Here is a 19401-nt window from a genome sequence, read left to right on the forward strand (position 1 = left end):
AAATCTCCCACAATCACAGCCTTGTGCTTACTACAAATATCTACTATCCCCTTACAAATTTGCTCCTCCAATTCTCGCTCCCCATTTGGTGGTCTATAATACACCCCTATAAGTGTTACTACACCTTTCCCATTCCTCAATTCCACCCAAATAGCCTCCCTAGACAAGCCCTCTAATCTATCCTGTCAGAGCACCGCTGTAATATTTTCTCTGACAAACAATGCAACACCTCCCCCTCTTGTCCCTCCGATTCTATCACACTTGAAGCAATTAAATCCAGGAATATTTAGTTGCCAATCACACCCCTCCTGCAACTATGTTTCACGAATAGCTACCACATCATACTTCCAGGTATCAATCCACGCTTTAAGCTTATCCACCTGTCTTATAATGCTCCTAGCATTACAATAAATGCATTTAAGAAATTTTCCACCTCTTGCTCTCTGTTTATCACTAACGGTGCAAACAACTTTACTATTTTCTTTTTCTTCCTTCTCCCCTACATCTGTTCCTACACTCTGGTTCCCCTTCCCCCTTGTATCTAGTTTAAATCAACTGGAGCCTCTCTAGCAAACCTACCTGCAAGAATATTTGTCCCCCTCCAGTTCAGATGTAAACTGTCCCGCCGGAACAGGTCCCACCTCCCCTGGAAAACTGCCCAATTATCTATAAATCTGAAGCCCCCCCCTCCTGCACCAAGTCTTCAACCATGTGTTGATTTGCGCTATCTTACTATTTCTAAACCCGCCTGCACGTGGCACTGGTAGCAATTCTGAGATTGCTATCCTGGAGGTCCTGTCCTTTAACTTGGCGCCTAACTCCCTAAACTCGCCTTTCAGGACCTCCTCACTCTTCCTACCCATGTCATTGGTCCCTACATGGACCACGGTGTCTGGCTGCTCTCCCTCCCTCTTGAGAATACTGAGAACTCGATCCGAGATATCGCAAACCTGGGGAGATCCTCCTCACCCTCCTGTACCTGGGGAGATCTGTCTATCCTCCTGTATCTGGGGAGATCCCCCTCACCCTCCTGTATCTGGGGAGATCTGTCTATCCTCCTGTATCTGGGGAGATCCCTCTAACATCCTGTATCTGTGGGGATCCCCCTCATCCTCCCGTACCTGAGATCCTCCTCACCCTCCTGTACCTGGGGAGATCTGTCTATCCTCCTGTATCTGGGGAGATCCCCCTCACCCTCCTGTATCTGGGGAGATCTGTCTATCCTCCTGTATCTGGGGAGATCCCTCTACCTTCCTGTATCTGGGGAGATCTGTCTATCCTCCTGTATCTGGGAAGATCCCTCACCCTATAGAACCTGGGGAGATCCCTCACCCTCCTGTACCTGAGGATATCCATCACCCACCTGTATCTGGAGAGATCCCTCTAACATCCTGTATCTGTGGAGATAGCCCTCACCCTCCTGTACCTGGGCAGATCCCTCTGGATGAATTATGAGGTCAAGTCCCTTTTAAAGGCTAGAGCTGCGGCTTTTAGGTCCGGAGATACCAGTCGCTACACAGAATCCAGGTGTGAACTCTGGAAAGCCATTAAGGGCGCCAAGAGGCAATATCGAGCCAAGTTGGAAGCCCAGGCTAACCAAAGGGATGCCAGTAGACTATGGCAGGGTCTAAATGAGATCACTGGGCACAAAAAAAAGGCTGGGAATATCAACAACTGTGGCGCTTCTCTTCCTGATGAACTTAACGTATTCTACGCAATATTCGAACAGAAGAGGAGCGTACCGCTCCCTCCCAATGAACCAGACCTGGTGGCATCGAGATTCATCGTCACTGAGGAGGACGTTAGAAGGGCCTTCCTGAAGATAAATCAAGGAAGGCGACGGGCCCAGATGGCATCCCAGGATGGGTTCTCCAGGCCTGTGCAAGCGAGCTAGCTGGAGTGTTTGCTGACATCTTCAACTGCTTCTTGTTTCAGTCTAAGATCCCCTCGTGTTTTAAGAAGACAACGATAATCCCAGTGCCGAAGAAGAGGAAGGTGGCATGCCTGAATGACTATCAACCTGTGGCTCTGACATCAATTGCTATGAAGTGCCTCGAGAGATTGGTTTTGGCACACATCAACCACAGCCTACCGGTCAACCTCGAAACTTTGCAATTCACCTACCGGAGCAACAGGTCAACGGCAGGTGCCATCTCTCTGGCCCTACATTCCTCCTTAGGACACCTGGAGAATAAAGATGCATACGTAAGGCTCCTTTTCATTGACTACAGCTCTGCCTTTAATACCATCATTCCAAATAAACTGATTCCTTAGCTCCGGAACCTGGGCCTTAGCACTCAGATCTGCAGCTGGATCTTCAACTTCCTCACAGACAGAACCCAGGCTGTAAAAATAGGGGACAAGCTCTCCTCTACAATCACTCTGAGCACCGGTGCTCCACAAGGCTGTGTACTCAGCCCCCTGCTCTACTCACTTTACACCCATGATTGTGTAGCCAAGTTTCCATCAAACTCAATATATAAGTTTTCTGATGACACAACAATTGTAGGCCGTATCTCGGGTAATGGTGAGTTTGAGTACAGAGAGGAAATTAAGAACCTGGTGGCATGGTGCAAAGACAATAACCTATCCCTCAACGTCAGCAAGACGAAGGAATTAGTTGTTGATTTCAGAAGGAGTAGCGGACCGCACAACCCAATTTACATCAGTGGTGCGCAAGTGGAACAGGTCAAAAGCTTTAAGTTCCTTGGGGTCAATATCACAAATGACCTGACTTGATCCAACCAAGCAGAGTTCACTGCCAAGAAGGCCCACCAGCGCCTTTACTTCCTGAGAAAGCTAAAGAAATTTGGCCTGTCCCCTAAAACCCTCACTAATTTTTCTAGATGCATCGTAGAAAGCATTCTTCTAGGGTGCATCACAACCTGGTATGGAAGTTGTCCTGTCCAAGACCGAAAGAAGCTGCAGAAGATCGTGACCACGGTGCAGTACATCATACAAACCAATCTTCCATCTGTGGACTCACTTTACACCGCACGCGGTCGGAGCAGTGCTGCCCGGATAATCAAGGACACGACCCACCCAGCCAACACACTTTTCGTCCCTCTTCCCTCCGGGAGAAGGCTCAGGAGCCTGAAGGCTCGTTTGGCCAGATTTGGGAACAGCTTCTTTCCAACTGTGATAAGACTGCTGAATGGATCCTGACCCGGATCTGGGCCGTACCCTCCAAATATCCGGACCTGCCTCTCGGTATTTTTGCACTACCTTACTTCCCATTTTTCTATTTTCTATTTATGATTTATAGTCTAATTTTTTAATATTTACTAATTTTTACTATTTTTAATACTTTTAATATTTAATATTTGTAATCTAGGGAGTGGAAATCACAGAATCAAATATTGTTGTGATGATTGTATGTTCTAGTATCAATTGTTTGGTGACAATAAAGTATAAAGTACCCTCCTCTACTTGGGAAGATCCTTCTCACCCTCCTGTATCTGAAGAGATCCCCTTCACCCTCCTGTACCTGGAGAGATCTCCCTCAGCTTCCTGTACCTGGGGAGATCCCCCTCACCCTCCTGTACCTGGGAAGATCCCTCACCCTCCAGTATCTGGGGAGATCCCTCACCCTCTTGTATCTGGGGTGATCCCTCACCCGCCTGTATTTGGGGAGATCCCTCACCCTCCTGTATTTGGGGAGATCCCCCTCACCCTCCTGTATCTGGGGAGATCCCTCACCCTCCTGTACCTGGGGAGATCTCCCTCACCTTCCTGTATCTGGGGAGATCCCCCTCACTCTCCAGTGCCTGGGGAGATCCCCCTCACCCTCCTGTATCTGGGGGAATCCCTCACCCTCCTCTACCTGGGGAGATCCCTCACCCTCTTGTACCTGGGGAGATCCCTCTAACCTTTCTGTACCTGGGGAGCTTCCCCTAAACCCCCTCACTCTCCTACAGCTTGGGTGCACCCTCTAACACCCACCCCACTTTCGCCCTCCTGTACCCGGGGAGCTCCCTCCAGCCCCGCCTCACCCTCCTGTATCTGGGGAGATCCCTCACCCTCCTGTACGTGGGGAGATCCCTCACCCTCTTGTACCCGGGGAGCTCCCTCCTGCCCCGCCTCACCCTCCTGTACCCGGGGAGCTCCCTCCTGCCCCGCCTCACCCACCTGTACCCGGGGAGCTCCCTCCAGCCCCGCCTCACCCTCCTGTACCCGGGGAGCTCCTCCTGCCCCGCCTCACCCTCCTGTACCCGGGGAGCTCCCTCCTGCCCCGCCTCACCCCCTTGTACCCGGGGAGCTCCCTCTAACCCTGCCTCACCCTCCTGTACCCGGGGAACTCCCTCCTGCCCCGCCTCACCCTCCTGTACCCGGGGAGCTCCCTCCTGCCCCACCTCACCCTCTTGTACCCGGGGAGCTCCCTCCTGCCCCGCCTCACCCTCCTGTACCCAGGGAGCTCCCTCTAACCCTGCCTCACCCTCCTGTACCCGGGGAGCTCCCTCCTGCCCCGCCTCACCCTCCTGTACCCGGGGAGCTCCCTCTAACCCTGCCTCACCCTCCTGTACCCGGGGAGCTCCCTCTAACCCTGCATCGCCCTCCTGTACCCGGGGAGCTCCCTCCTGCCCGCCTCACCCTCCTGTACCCAGGGAGCTCCCTCTAACCCTGCCTCACCCTCCTGTACCCGCGGAGCTCCCTCCAGCCCCGTCGCCCACTCCCCACCAGGAACGCTGCCCCTGAGTTGGAGAGTGTGGGGAGGAGGGTGTTTGTCACCTGTATTGGTCAGGATGTTGTTGGGATGTCGCGTTACAGCTGCTGACACCACCCTGGGGTGCCGTGTGTGATTCTGGGCGACCAGCTACAGGAAGGGTGTGATTAGGAAAGAGGGTGCAGAGAAGATTCATGAGGTGTTACCAGGACTGGAGGGCTCAAACTACAAGGAGGGTCTGCACAGGCTGGGGCTGTTTTCCCTCGAGTGAAGGAGGCTGAGAGGTGGGCAGATAAAGGTTTATAAAATCAAGAGGAGCAGAGATAAGGTGGACAGTCCCTGTCTCTCTCCCTGTGGTTGGGGAGTCTAGAACTCGAGGGCACGGGTTTAAAGTGAGAGGGGAAAGATTCAAAGGGGACCCAGGGGGAAAGTTTTTCCATTCTGAAGGTACTGGGTAGGTGGATCAACCTGCCAGAGGAAGTGGTACAATTATAACCTCTAAACGGCTTAGAGCAGGGGTTCCCAACCTTTTTTAAGCTTTCGTCCCCTCGGTTAATGGTAGAGGTCCACGCCATTGAAAAAAAGTTCTATATCTCTAGGGCTGTCCTGTACATTAGCTGAACTGTGCTGCTGTTGCTGTTCGCTGTGGAGGTCACTGCCCTGACAATACCACACACTGCTCTCGGCCTTTTCCCACAGATGCCACCTGGCCCGCTGAGTCCCTCCAGCGTTTTGAGTGCGTTGCTCGGATTTCCAGCCTCAGCAGATTTTCTCTTGTTTGTGATCTAACAAGTGAGGCGACTGCCGGGGATTCCGGTCTGCTCTTCCTGGTGGTCACCCTTGTCCTCTTTCCCTCCGAGTCCGCAGAGTGGAGCAGCTCACCAAACCTGCCATCGACTTATCGTCATTATTATGTACCATGGACGATCATGGTCTTCCACCTGCCTTTAACCTGAGAAGCTCTAAAAAACTCTCCAAACCTTTTGACAGTCCATGCCCTGGCTTAACTCTTGAACATCATGTGCTGCCGACCGCAGCTTTTCCATCCGGCAGCTTGGCCCGTCACTGTCAAAGATTTCTGAGTTCCCCTTTCCTCATTCCATGCCCCAGAAATTCCAGCTGCCGTTTCCTGATTGATGATATCAGCTCTCTCCTTATTCCGGCCTTTCACAACACTTCCTCGTTTCTTACTCTGTCCTTCCACGATATTTTCACCATTCTTCTCAAAAACCACATCTCCGCAGCTTCGAGCCTGCCCTCACCTTCCTTTGATATTGTCCACGTGCTCGTCTGGGACGAACGTATCACCGCTGGGTTCCGTACCCATAGACATTACATCATTCTTTATTCTCTTGCTTGAACCGTGCATCCAGCTACCCCAATCCTCCCAATTACAACATCAGCCCAACTGTCAGATGTTATCGTGCTCCCGAAGTAATTGAACTTCAATGTTTGTTGTAATTGTTTCATTGCCTGCTTTCAGTTTGCATTTCTGTACTTCATTTGGTCTATTTACCATCCATTTGGTCTTCTGGGAGCTGAAGACCAACTCTCTCACCAGCTACTCATTCATTCCCTATGTGCCCTGTCGGATGACATCATCATTACGTGCCGTGTCATATGATGTGGGCGATCACTGTCTTTGACCGTGATTGTTCTTGGCAAATTTTTCAACAGAAGTGGTTTGCCGTTGCCTTCTCCTGGGCAGTGTCTTTGCCCCAGCCACTATCAATACTCTTCAGAGACTCACACTCAAAATGGTGGAGGAACTCAGCAGGCCAGATAGCATCAATGGAAAAAAAGTACATTCGACGCTTCAGTGTTAACTGTACTTTTTTACTGTAGATGCTGCCAGGCCTGCTGAGTTCCTTCAGCATTTCGAGTGTGTTGCTCGGATTTCCAGCATCTCCAGATTTTCTCTTGTTTGTGACTCTTCGGAGATTGTCCGCCTGCTGTTTGTGGTCGCGTAACCAGGACTTGTGACATGCACCAGCTGCTCATACGACCATCTGCCAGCTGCTCCCGTGGGCTCACGTGACCCTGATTGTGGGGATAAGGAGGTGCTACACCTTGCCCAAGGGTGCCCTGGAGACTAACGGAGGGAAGGAGGGCTTTACCCCTCCTGTCTCCACACTGCCACCCTATTATACAACACTGGTCAGGCCAAATCTGGAGTACAGCGTTAAATTCTGGTCACCCCATTGTAAGAAGGATGGAACGGCTTTGGAGAGGGCACATACGAGGTTTACCAGGATGCTGTTTGAATTGGGCACAGATGCTATAAAGGGGGGTTGGGTATACTGTGCCTGAGTTGTTTTCTGTGGAGTAGCGGAGGTTAAGGGGGAGACCTGACAAAGATCATGAAAGGATCACACAGAGTAGATTAGCACTTTTCTCCCCAGGTTGAAATAGCTAATTCTACACAGTTTAAGTTTAAGGTGAGAGGGTACCCAGCGGATTATCGGCACCCAATTGCCCACCATTGAGAACATCTACAATAAATGCTGCCTGGGCAGGGTGAAAAGCATTATCAAGATTGCATCTCACCCTAACCATGGACTTTTTACTCTCCTCCCATCCGGAAGGCGCTACAGGAGCCTCCACTCCCACACCAGCAGGCACAGGAAGAGCTTCTTCCCTGAGGCTGTGACCCTGCTGAATCACAGCACTTAGCAGTATACTTTATACTTTGTACTTTATTGTCGCCAAACAATTGATACTAGAGCATACAATCATCACAGTGATATTTGATTCTGCGCTTCGTGCTCCCTGGAGTACAAATTGATAGTGTGACGAGAATACACATAAAATTAAGATGTTTGCTGGCCTGGGTTAGCATCAGTGACATCAGCAAGTGGTCTGCCACCTGCCCTCAGGGGAAGGAGAGATAAGGAACAATAGAGCAGCATCTGGAGATGTGTAATGAAGGGACGGGAGAGAGAGAGCTGTCTGGAGCGGCTCCCCCCTTTGAACCTTGAACTGTTTGAAGTGATGGACAGGCGATACCCCAGCAGGGGGATAAAAAGGGACAGGTTCGCTAAGGCGGGACACACACACGCCACCCGAGGTAACGAGACCCTGGAAGCGGTGCGCCTCTCACGAGTGGGTGAGAAGTATCAGACAACGGCCAGGGTGGAAAGGTACGATCAGCGGGAACCCGGTGTGTGTCCGCCCTTGCCTGGGTGCCGGGTTCACTGCAGAGGATCGACCGCATCTGGAGGAGGGGTCACAGTCGGTGACCTCAGGTGACAGCACCAAGGACCCGCCCAAAAGCTGCTTGTGAGCCATCTCGCCGGTCTGTGAGTGAAGCCATGTCTGAATGATCAGTTGTTCCTGTTCTCTCTCTCTCTTCCCCCACGTTGTCCCTCGCCATGGCAACGATTACTGCGAACTGAACTACTAAACTGGACTGAACTTTGAGTCACTTTGAAATTTGGTCATTTACCCCTAGACAACGATAGAGCTTGATTGATGCTGTTATCTTAATTCTGTGCACATGTGTGTTTATCATCGCTGAACTGTTGCATTTATTATCCTTTCGATTACTGTGTTGCTTATTTCTTTAATAAAACTTTCTTAGTTCTAGTAATCCAGACTCCAACTGAGTGATCCATTTCTGCTGGTTTGGCAACCCAGTTACGGGGTACGTAACAATAGTAAATATTAAAAATTTAAATTATAAATCATAAATAGAAAATAGAAAAGGGAAAGTAAGGTAGTGCAAAAAAACCGAGAGGCAGGTCCGGATATTTGGAGGGTACGGCCCAGATCCTGTCAGGATCCGTTCAGCAGTCTTATCACTGTTGGAAAGAAGCTGTTCCCAAATCTGGCCGTATGAGTCTTCAAGCTCCTGAGCCTCCTCCCAGAGGGAAGAGGGACGAAAAGTGTGTTGGCTGGGTGGGTCGTGTCCTTGATTATCCGGGCAGCACTGCTCCGACAGCGTGTGGTGTAAAGTGAGTCCACAGACGGAAGATTGGTTTGTGTGATGTACTGCACCGTGTTCACGATCTTCTGCAGCTTCTTTCGGTCTTGGACAGGACAACTTCCATACCAGGTTGTGATGCACCCTAGAAGAATGCTTTCTACAGTGCATCTATAAAAATTAGTGAGGGTTTTAGGGGACAGGCCAAATTTCTTTAGCTTTCTCAGGAAGTAAAGGCGCTGGTGGGCCTTCTTGGCAGTGAACTCTGCTTGGTTGGACCAAGTCAGGCCATTTGTGATATTGACCCCAAGGAACTTAAAGCTTTTGACCTGTTCCACTTGCGCACCACCGATGTAAATTGGGTCGTGCGGTCCGCTACTCCTTCTGAAGTCAGCAACCAATTCCTTCGTCTTGCTGACGTTGAGGGATAGGTTATTGTCTTCACACCATGTCACCAGGTTCTTAATTTCCTCTCTGTACTCAAACTCATCATTACCCAAGATACGGCCTACAATTGTTGTGTCATCAGCAAACTTATATACTGAGTTTGATGGAAACTTGGCTACACAATCATGGGTGTAAAGTGAGTAGAGCAGGGGGCTGAGTACACAGCCTTGTGGAGCACCGGTGCTCAGAGTGATTGTAGAGGAGAGCTTGTCCCCTATTTTTACAGCCTGGGTTCTGTCTGTGAGGAAGTTGAAGATCCAGTTGCAGATCTGAGTGCTAAGGCCCGGGTTCCGGAGCTTAGGAATCAGTTTATTTGGAACCATGGTATTAAAGGCAGAGCTGTAGTCAATGAAAAGGAGCCTTACGTATGCGTCTTTATTCTCCAGGTGTTCTAAGGAGGAATGCAGGGCCAGAGAGATGGCACCTGCCGTTGACCTGTTGCTCCGGTAGGCGAATTGCAAAGAGTCGAGGTTGACTGGTAGGCTGTGGTTGATGTGTGCCAAAACTGTATAGTATGTATAGTATTGCCCCCATATTGTACTGTCTCAGTACTTTTATATTTGTGTGCTGTAGCACCTACTTTTTATTCGCAGTTATTTTGTAAATAACAGTATTCTTTGTATTCGCAAACAACAGGAATTCTGCAGATGCTGGAAATTCAAGCAACATACATCAAAGTTGCTGGTGAACGCAGCAGGCCAAGCAGCATCTGTAGGAAGAGGCGCAGTCGATGTTTCAGGCCGAGACCCTTCGTCAGGACTAACTGAAGGAAGAGTGAGTAAGGGATTTGAAAGCTGGAGGGGGAGGGGGAGATGCAAACTGATAGGAGAAGACAGGAGGGGGAGGGATGGAGCCGAGAGCTGGACAGGTGATAGGCAAAAGGGGATACGAGAGGATCATGGGACAGGAGGTCCGGGAAGAAAGACGGGGGGGGGGGTGACCCAGAGGATGGGCAAGAGGTATATTCAGAGGGACAGAGGGAGAAAAAGGAGAGTGAGAGAAAGAATGTGTGCATAAAAATGAGTAACAGCTGGGGTACGAGGGGGAGGTGGGGCCTAGCGGAAGTTAGAGAAGCCTCCTCTACTGTAAAGATGAAGCCACACTCAGGTTGGAGGAACAACACCTTATATTCCGTCTGGGTAGCCTCCAACCTGATGGCATGAACATTGACTTCTCTAACTTCCGCTAGGCCCCACCCCCCCCTCGTACCCCAGCTGTTACTCATTTTTATGCACACATTCTTTCTCTCACTCTCCTTTTTCTCCCTCTGTCCCTCTGAATATACCTCTTGCCCATCCTCTGGGTCACCCCCCCCCGTGTCTTTCTTCCCGGACCTCCTGTCCCATGATCCTCTCATATCCCTTTTGCCTATCACCTGTCCAGCTCTCGGCTCTATCCCTCCCCCTCCTGTCTTCTCCTATCATTTTGGATCTCCCCCTCCCCCTCCAGCTTTCAAATCCCTTACTCACTCTTCCTTCAGTTAGTCCTGACGAAGGGTCTCGGCCTGAAACGTCGACTGTACCTCTTCCTAGAGATGCTGCTTGGCCTGCTGCGTTCACCAGCAACTTTGATGTATTCTTTGTATTTCTGGTCAGATGCTAACTGCATTTCACTGGCTTTGCATCTGACAATGACAATGAAGTTGAATCTAATCTAATCTAATAAATTCAAAAGAGATGTACAGGTCAAGGTTTTAAACCCAAAGACTGAAGCGAGCTGCCTGTGGTAGTGGTGGATACAGATACAATCAGGAGGCTCTCAAATAAGGCACACGGAAGGATACAGATACTGAGAAAGCAAAAAGGTGAGTTTACTAATCATTTGATGACTGATTTAATTAGCTTGGCACAACATTGTGTGCTGATGGGCCTGTTCCTGTACCAAGCAGGTGCTACACCTTGCCCAAGGGTGACCTGCAGGCGAGCAGGGGGAAGGACCGACGATTTCCTCCAAATTACCATATGGCAAATGGCAAGTCCAATTGTCAGTCAGGAGCTGCAGCCAGACACATGCCCTGCAGGTGTAGTCTCACAAATTTTGGAGCAAGTTTATGAACTTTTGAAAAAGTTTTTAACAAAGTTTAGAAATACTTTGGAGTGCATTTACAATGTTTGCCGACAATTTCTCTACTTTGAGTAGAAGGTTGGTAAAATTGTAAAGTGTTAGACAACTTAAGGTAGCGACGGAGTTTGTTTAAAAAGTCTGGAAAAAGACGGAGCAATTCACCGCACCTTGTTGCCATTCCAACCTTACTCCTTCCGAACGCTCTGCTCTCCACTCGCTCCGCACTAATCCTAACCTTACTATTAAACCCGCCGATAAGGGGGGTGCTGTTGTAGTCTGGCGTACTGACCTCTACCTTGCCGAGGCACAGCAACAACTCATGAATACCTCCTCTTATTTACCCCTCGATCATGACCCCACAAAGGGGCACCAGGCCATTGTCTCCCACACCATCACCGACCTTATCCGCTCAGGGGATCTCCCATCCACTGCTACCAACCTTATAGTTCCCACACCCCGCACTTCCCGTTTCTACCTCCTACCCAAGATCCACAAACCTGCCTGTCCTGGCCGACCTATTGTCTCAGCTTGCTCCTGCCCCACCGAACTCGTTTCTGCATACCTCGACACTGTTTTATCACCCCTCGTTCAATCCCTTCCGACCTATGTTCGTGACACTTCTCACGCTCTTAAACTTTTTGATGATTTTAAGTTCCCTTGACCCCACCACTTTATTTTCACCATGGATGTCCAGTCCTTATATACTTCCATCCTCCATCAGGGAGGTCTCAAAGCTCTCCACTTCTTTTTGGATTCCAGACCTAATCAGTTCCCCTCTACCACCACTCTGCTCCGTCTAGCGGAATTAGTCCTTACTCTCAATAATTTCTCCTTTGGCTCCTCCCACTTCCTCCAAACTAAAGGTGTAGCTATGGGCACCCGTATGGGTCCTAGCTATGCCTGCCTTTCTGTTGGCTTTGTGGAACAATCTATGTTCCGTGCCTATTCTGGTATCTGTCCCCCACTTTTCCTTCGCTACATCGACGACTGCATTGGCGCTGCTTCCTGCACGCATGCAGAACTCGTTGACTTCATTAACTTTGTCTCCAACTTTCACCCTGCCCTTAAGTTTACCTGGTCAATTTCCAACACCTCCCTCCCCTTTCTAGATCTTTCTGCCTCTATCTCTGGAGACAGCTTACCTACTGATGCCTACTATAAGCCTACTGACTCTCACAGCTATCTGGACTATTCCTCTTCTCACCCTGTCTCTTGCTAAAATGCCATCCCCTTCTCGCAATTCCTCCATCTCCACCGCATCTGCTCTCAGGATGAGGCTTTTCATTCCAGGACGAGGGAGATGTCCTTTTTTAAAGAAAGGGGCTTCCCTTCCTCCACCATCAACTCTGCTCTCAAACGCATCTCCCCCATTTCACGTACACCTGCTCTCACTCCATCCTCCCGTCACCACACTAGGAATAGGGTTCCCCTCGTCCTGACCTACCACTCCACCAGCCTCCGGGTCCAACATATTATTCTTCGTAACTTCCGCCACCTCCAACGGGATCCCACCACTAAGCACATCTTTCCCTCCACTCCTCTCTCTGCTTTCTGCAGGGATCGCTCGCTACACGACTCCCTTGTCCATTCGTTCCCCCCTCCATCCCTCCCCACTGATCTCCCTCCTGACACTTATCCTTGTAAGCAGAACAAGTGCTACACATGCCCTTACACTTCCTCCCTCACTACCATTCAGGGCCCCAGACAGTCCTTCCAGGTGAGGCAACACTTCACCTGTGAGTCTGGGGTGATATACTGCGTCCCGTGCTCCCGATGTGGCCTTCTATATATTGGCGAGACCCAACGCAGACTGGGAGATCGTTTCACTGAACACCTACGCTCTGTCCACCAGAGAAAGCAGGATCTCCCAGTGGCCACACATTTTAATTCCACATCCCATTCCCATTCTGACATGTCTATCCACGGCCTCCTCTACTGTAAAGATGAAGCCACACTCAGGTTGGAGGAACAACACCTTATATTCCGCCTGGGTAGCCTCCAACCTGACGGCATGAACATTGACTTCTCTAACTTCTGCTAATGCCCCACCTCCCCCTCATATCCCATCCATTATTTATTTATATACACGCATTCTTTCTCTCTCTCTCCTTTTTCTCCCTCTGTCCCTCTGACTATACCCCTTGCCCATCCTCTGGGTATTTCCCCCCCCTTTCCTTCTCCCTGGGCCTCCTGTCCCATGATCCTCTCATATCCCCTTTGCCAACCAACTGTCCAGCTCTTGGCTCCATCCCTCCCCCTCCTGTCTTCTCCTGTCGTTTTGGATCTCCCCCTCCCCCTCCCACTTTCAAATCTCTTACTAACTCTTCCTTCAGTTAGTCCTGACGAAGGGTCTCGGCCTGAAACGTCGACTGTACCTCTTCCTACAGATGCTGCCTAGCCTGCTGCGTTCACCAGCAACTTTGATGTGTGTTGCTTGAATTTCCAGCATCTGCAGAATTCCTCGTGTTTACGGAGCAATTATGACATAGTTTGCAAAAGCTTTGGAGCGAATGTTTAAAACCTGGTGAAAGTTAAAGGTTGAAAGGAAGCTTTTGAACCTGGAGACAGTTTACAATGATTTTGAAAGTTTGCCATGGATTCAGAAAGATTGCAGTGAATGGCAGCTTTTGGTACATTCAGAGGTGAGTTCACAGAGTTTACAGTTTTTCCTGCATTTACCAAGTCTAGAAAAGTTTGGAATGAGTTTGCATAGGTCGGAAAAGTTCTGAGCATACCTGAAAAAAGGTTTTAAGGAGACGTGGACCATTTTTAGAACAAGCTTAGAATGATTAGGAAAGTTTCACAAGGTTTAGGGAAAGGTTTGTAAGTGTGTTTGGAAACTTTGGGACGGGTCAGTTTGAGGTCCGAAAGACTAGGGAAATGAAAGGGTCAAATGCAAAAGGAGGCAGTCATTCCGAAAGGTATCGGCAGTATTAAGTGTTCTGCCGGAAGTTTAGAGGGAGGTTTGAAACATTCCAATAACCTGGACCAAGCCTTCTGGGGGCTACACTAACATGTCTGTCCACAGCCTCCACTACTACTATCAATGAGGCCAAGCACAGGTTAAAGGGGAAACACTTCATATTTTGTCCGGCTGGTGTCCAACCTCACAGTATCAATATCGATTTCTCTAACTTCCAGTAACCACTCCCCTCTGGTTTCATTGCTCTCTGCCCACCCCGCCAATTTTGTACTCCCTCGTTCCAGTGGTCCTCCCACCACTTCTTCAGCCTTTAGCCCTTTGCCTCTTCCAAGCATCACCTGCCAGCTTCTCACTTCATTCACTTTCATCCTCTCTCCCTCCACCCATCGACTTCCACATCCCCCCTCACCTGGACACACCTATCACCTGCCAGCTCGTGCCCCCCCCCACCCTTTGTATTCCGTTCCAGTCCTGGTGAAGGGTCTCGGCCCGAAACGTCGACAGTTCACGTCCCTCCACAGATGCTGCCTGACCCGATGAGTTCTCCAGCGTTTTGTCTGTGCTGCTCACAATTCCCAGCGTCCGCACAAACTCTTGTGTCAAGTTTGGAGAGTGGGTTGTCAATCGCTTGGAAGAAATATGAGGCAAATTATTTTTTTTAATTTTGAGTAGGCCTTTCGAATTCCCACTCTCACTCCCCTGTGTGTGGGAAGCTCCCTCTTACACCTTCCCTCACTCTCCTGTATGGAGGAATCTCCCTCTAAACTCCTCATTCCCCTGTATGTAGGGAACTCCCTTTAAAACCCTCCCTCACTGTCCTGTATCTGGGGAGTTTACCCCATCCTTCACTTCCCTGTGTATAGGGAACTCCTTCTAAACCCCCTCACCCTCCTGTATGGAGGGAACTCCCTCTAAACCCCCTCATTCCCCTGTATGGAGGGAACTCCCTCTAAACCCCCTCACCCTCCTGTATGGAGGGAACTCCCTCTAAACCCCTCACCCTCCTGTATGGAGGGAACTCCCTCTAAACCCCCTCACTCCCCTGTATGGAGGGAATTCCCTCTAAACCCCCTCACTCCCCTGTATGGAGGGAACTCCCTCTAAACCCCCTCACCCTCCTGTATGGAGGGAACTCCCTCTAAACCCCTCACCCTCCTGTATGGAGGGAACTCCCTCTAAACCCCTCACCCTCCTGTATGGAGGGAACTCCCTCTAAACCCCCTCATTCCCGTGTATGGAGGGAACTCCCTCTAAACCCCCTCACCCTCCTGTATGGAGGGAACTCCCTCTAAACCCCCTCATTCCCCTGTATGGAGGGAACTCCCTCTAAATCCCCTCACCCTCCTGTATGGAGGGAACTCCCTCTAAACCCCTCACTCCCCTGTATGGAGGGAACTCCCTCTAAACCCCCTCACTCCCCTGTATGGAGGGAAATCCCTCTAAACCCCTCACCCTCCTGTATGGAGGGATCTCCCTCTAAACCCCCTCACTCCCCTGTATGGAGGGAACTCCCTCTAAACCCCCTCACTCCCCTGTATGGAGGGAACTCCCTCTAAACCCCCTCACTCCCCTGTATGGAGGGAACTCCCTCTAAACCCCTCACCCTCCTGTATGGAGGGAATTCCCTTTAAACTCCCTCACTCCCCTGTATGGAGGAAACTCCCTCTAAACCCCCTCACTCCCCTCTATGGAGGAAACTCCCTCTAAATACCCCTCACTCCCCTGTATGGAGGGAATTCCCTCTAAACCCCCTCACTCCCCTGTATGGAGGGAACTCCCTCTAAACCCCTCACCCTCCTGTATGGAGGGAACACCCTCTAAACCCCTCACTCCCCTGTACAGAGGGAACTCCCTCTAAACCCCTCACCCTCCTGTATGGAGGGAACTCCCTCTAAACCCCCTCACTCCCCTGTATGGAGGGAACTCCTTCTAAACCCCTCACCCTCCTGTACGGAGGGAATTCCCTCTAAACCCCCTCACTCCCCTGTATGGAGGGAACTCCCTCTAAACCCCCTCACTCCCCTTTATGGAGGGAACTCCCTCTAAACCCCTCACCCTCCTGTACAGAGGGAATTCCCTCTAAACTCCTTCACTCCCCTGTATGGAGGAAACTCCCTCTAAACCCCCTCACTCCCCTGTATGGAGGGAACTCCCTCTAAATACCCCTCACTCCCCTGTATGGAGGGAACTCCCTCTAAACCCCCTCACTCCCCTGTATGGAGGGAACTCCCTCTAAACCCCTCACCCTCCTGTATGGAGGGAATTCCCTCTAAACCCCCTCACTCCCCTGTATGGAGGGAACTCCCTCTAAACCCCCTCACTCCCCTGTATGGAGGGAACTCCCTCTAAACCCCCTCACCCTCCTGTATGGAGGGAATTCCCTCTAAACCCCCTCACTCCCCTGTATGGAGGGAACTCCCTCTAAACCCCCTCACTCCCCTGTATGGAGGGAACTCCTTCTAAACCCCTCACCCTCCTGTACGGAGGGAATTCCCTCTAAACCCCCTCACTCCCCTGTACAGAGGGAACTCCCTCTAAACCCCTCACCCTCCTGTATGGAGGGAACTCCCTCTAAACCCCCTCACTCCCCTGTATGGAGGGAACTCCTTCTAAACCCCTCACCCTCCTGTACGGAGGGAATTCCCTCTAAACCCCCTCACTCCCCTGTATGGAGGGAACTCCCTCTAAACCCCTCACCCTCCTGTATGGAGGGAACTCCCTCTAAACCCCCTCACTCCCCTGTATGGAGGGAACTCCCTCTAAACCCCCTCACTCCCCTGTATGGAGGGAACTCCCTCTAAACCCCCTCACTCCCCTGTATGGAGGGACCTCCCTCTAAACCCCCTCACTCCCCTGTATGGAGGGAACTCCCTCTAAACCCCCTCACCCTCCTGTATGGAGGGAACTCCCTCTAAACCCCCTCACTCCCCTGTATGGAGGGAACTCCCTCTAAACCCCCTCACTCCCCTGTATGGAGGAAACTCCCTCTAAACCCCCTCACTCCCCTGTATGGAAGGAACTCCCTCTAAACCCCCTCACTCCCCTGTATGGAGGGAACTCCCTCTAAACCCCTCACCCTCCTGTATGGAGGGAATTCCCTTTAAACTCCCTCACTCCCCTGTATGGAGGAAACTCCCTCTAAACCCCCTCACTCCCCTCTATGGAGGAAACTCCCTCTAAATACCCCTCACTCCCCTGTATGGAGGGAATTCCCTCTAAACCCCCTCACTCCCCTGTATGGAGGGAACTCCCTCTAAACCCCTCACCCTCCTGTATGGAGGGAACACCCTCTAAACCCCTCACTCCCCTGTACAGAGGGAACTCCCTCTAAACCCCTCACCCTCCTGTATGGAGGGAACTCCCTCTAAACCCCCTCACTCCCCTGTATGGAGGGAACTCCTTCTAAACCCCTCACCCTCCTGTACGGAGGGAATTCCCTCTAAACCCCCTCACTCCCCTGTATGGAGGGAACTCCCTCTAAACCCCCTCACTCCCCTGTATGGAGGGAACTCCCTCTAAACCCCTCACCCTCCTGTATGGAGGGAATTCCCTCTAAACCCCCTCACTCCCCTGTATGGAGGGAACTCCCTCTAAACCCCCTCACTCCCCTGTATGGAGGGAACTCCCTCTAAATACCCCTCACTCCCCTGTATGGAGGGAACTCCCTCTAAACCCCCTCACTCCCCTGTATGGAGGGAACTCCCTCTAAACCCCTCACCCTCCTGTATGGAGGGAATTCCCTCTAAACCCCCTCACTCCCCTGTATGGAGGGAACTCCCTCTAAACCCCCTCACTCCCCTGTATGGAGGGAACTCCTTCTAAACCCCTCACCCTCCTGTACGGAGGGAATTCCCTCTAAACCCCCTCACTCCCCTGTACAGAGGGAACTCCCTCTAAACCCCTCACCCTCCTGTATGGAGGGAACTCCCTCTAAACCCCCTCACTCCCCTGTATGGAGGGAACTCCTTCTAAACCCCTCACCCTCCTGTACGGAGGGAATTCCCTCTAAACCCCCTCACTCCCCTGTATGGAGGGAACTCCCTCTAAACCCCTCACCCTCCTGTATGGAGGGAACTCCCTCTAAACCCCCTCACTCCCCTGTATGGAGGGAACTCCTTCTAAACCCCTCACCCTCCTGTACGGAGGGAATTCCCTCTAAACCCCCTCACTCCCCTGTATGGAGGGAACTCCCTCTAAACCCCTCACCCTCCTGTATGGAGGGAACACCCTCTAAACCCCTCACTCCCCTGTATGGAGGGAACTCCCTCTAAACCCCTCACCCTCCTGTACGGAGGGAATTCCCTCTAAACCCCCTCACTCCCCTGTATGGAGGGAACTCCCTCTAAACCCCCTCACTCTCCTGTGTGGAGGGAACTCCCTCTAATCACTTTTCACTCCCTGTACACAGGAACTCCATCTAAACCCCCTCTTTCCATTGTATGTAGGGAAGTCCCGTAACCCCTTCTTTCCTGTTTTTGGGGAGCTCCCTCTAACCCACTTCCTCCCCCTCCATGTTTGGGGAGCTCCTGTGAACCATCTCCCTCACTCCCATGTATCTGGGAAGCTCCCTCTAACCACGCCCATCTCCCTCACTCCCATCTATGTGGGGTGCTCCCTCTGACCGATTCCATCTCCCTCACTCCCGTGTATCTGGGGTGCTCCCTCTGACCCCCACCCCAACTCCCTCACCCCCATTTATCTGGGGGGCTCCCTCTATCCCCCTCCATCTCCCTCACTCCCATGTATCTGGGAAGCTCCCTCTAACCACTCCCATCTCCCTCACTCCCATCTATGTGGGGGGCTCCCTCTGACCCCTCCCCTACAACCTCACCCCCATTTATCTGGGGAGCTCCCTCTAACCCCCACCCCCAACAACCTCACCCCCATTTATCTGGGGAGCTCCCTCTATCCCCCTCCATCTCCCTCACTCCCATGTATCTGGGAAGCTCCTTCTAACCACTCCCATCTCCCTCACTCCCGTCTATCTGGGGGACCCCCCTGACCCGCCCCCTCGCTGGCCTGTACTTGGGGAATCCCACACCGTCTCAGCGACAACGTGCGAGCTCCACACACAGAGCCAGAGGTCAGGATCGAACTCGGGACCCCAGCGCTGTGAGGCAGCAGATGAACCACTGGGCCACGGGGCCACTGTGCTGTACTCCTGCCCAACTCAGCAAGGTTTCTTCAAGGAACTTGTAGCACGCTGGCCTCCTCCGGTCAGGGCACAGAAATCGTGGAGGTGTACGAGGTGCTGGTGAGGCCGAAAATGGAATATTGTGCTCAGTTTTGATCGTCTCGCTGTAGGAAAGATGCCATTATTCTGGAAAGAGTGCCGAGGAGATTTACAAGGATGTTGCCGGGAGCTGAGGTACTGGGTTATGG

This window comes from Mobula hypostoma, assembly GCF_963921235.1.
Source record: "Mobula hypostoma chromosome 10 unlocalized genomic scaffold, sMobHyp1.1 SUPER_10_unloc_4, whole genome shotgun sequence".
Lineage (NCBI taxonomy): Eukaryota > Metazoa > Chordata > Chondrichthyes > Myliobatiformes > Myliobatidae > Mobula > Mobula hypostoma.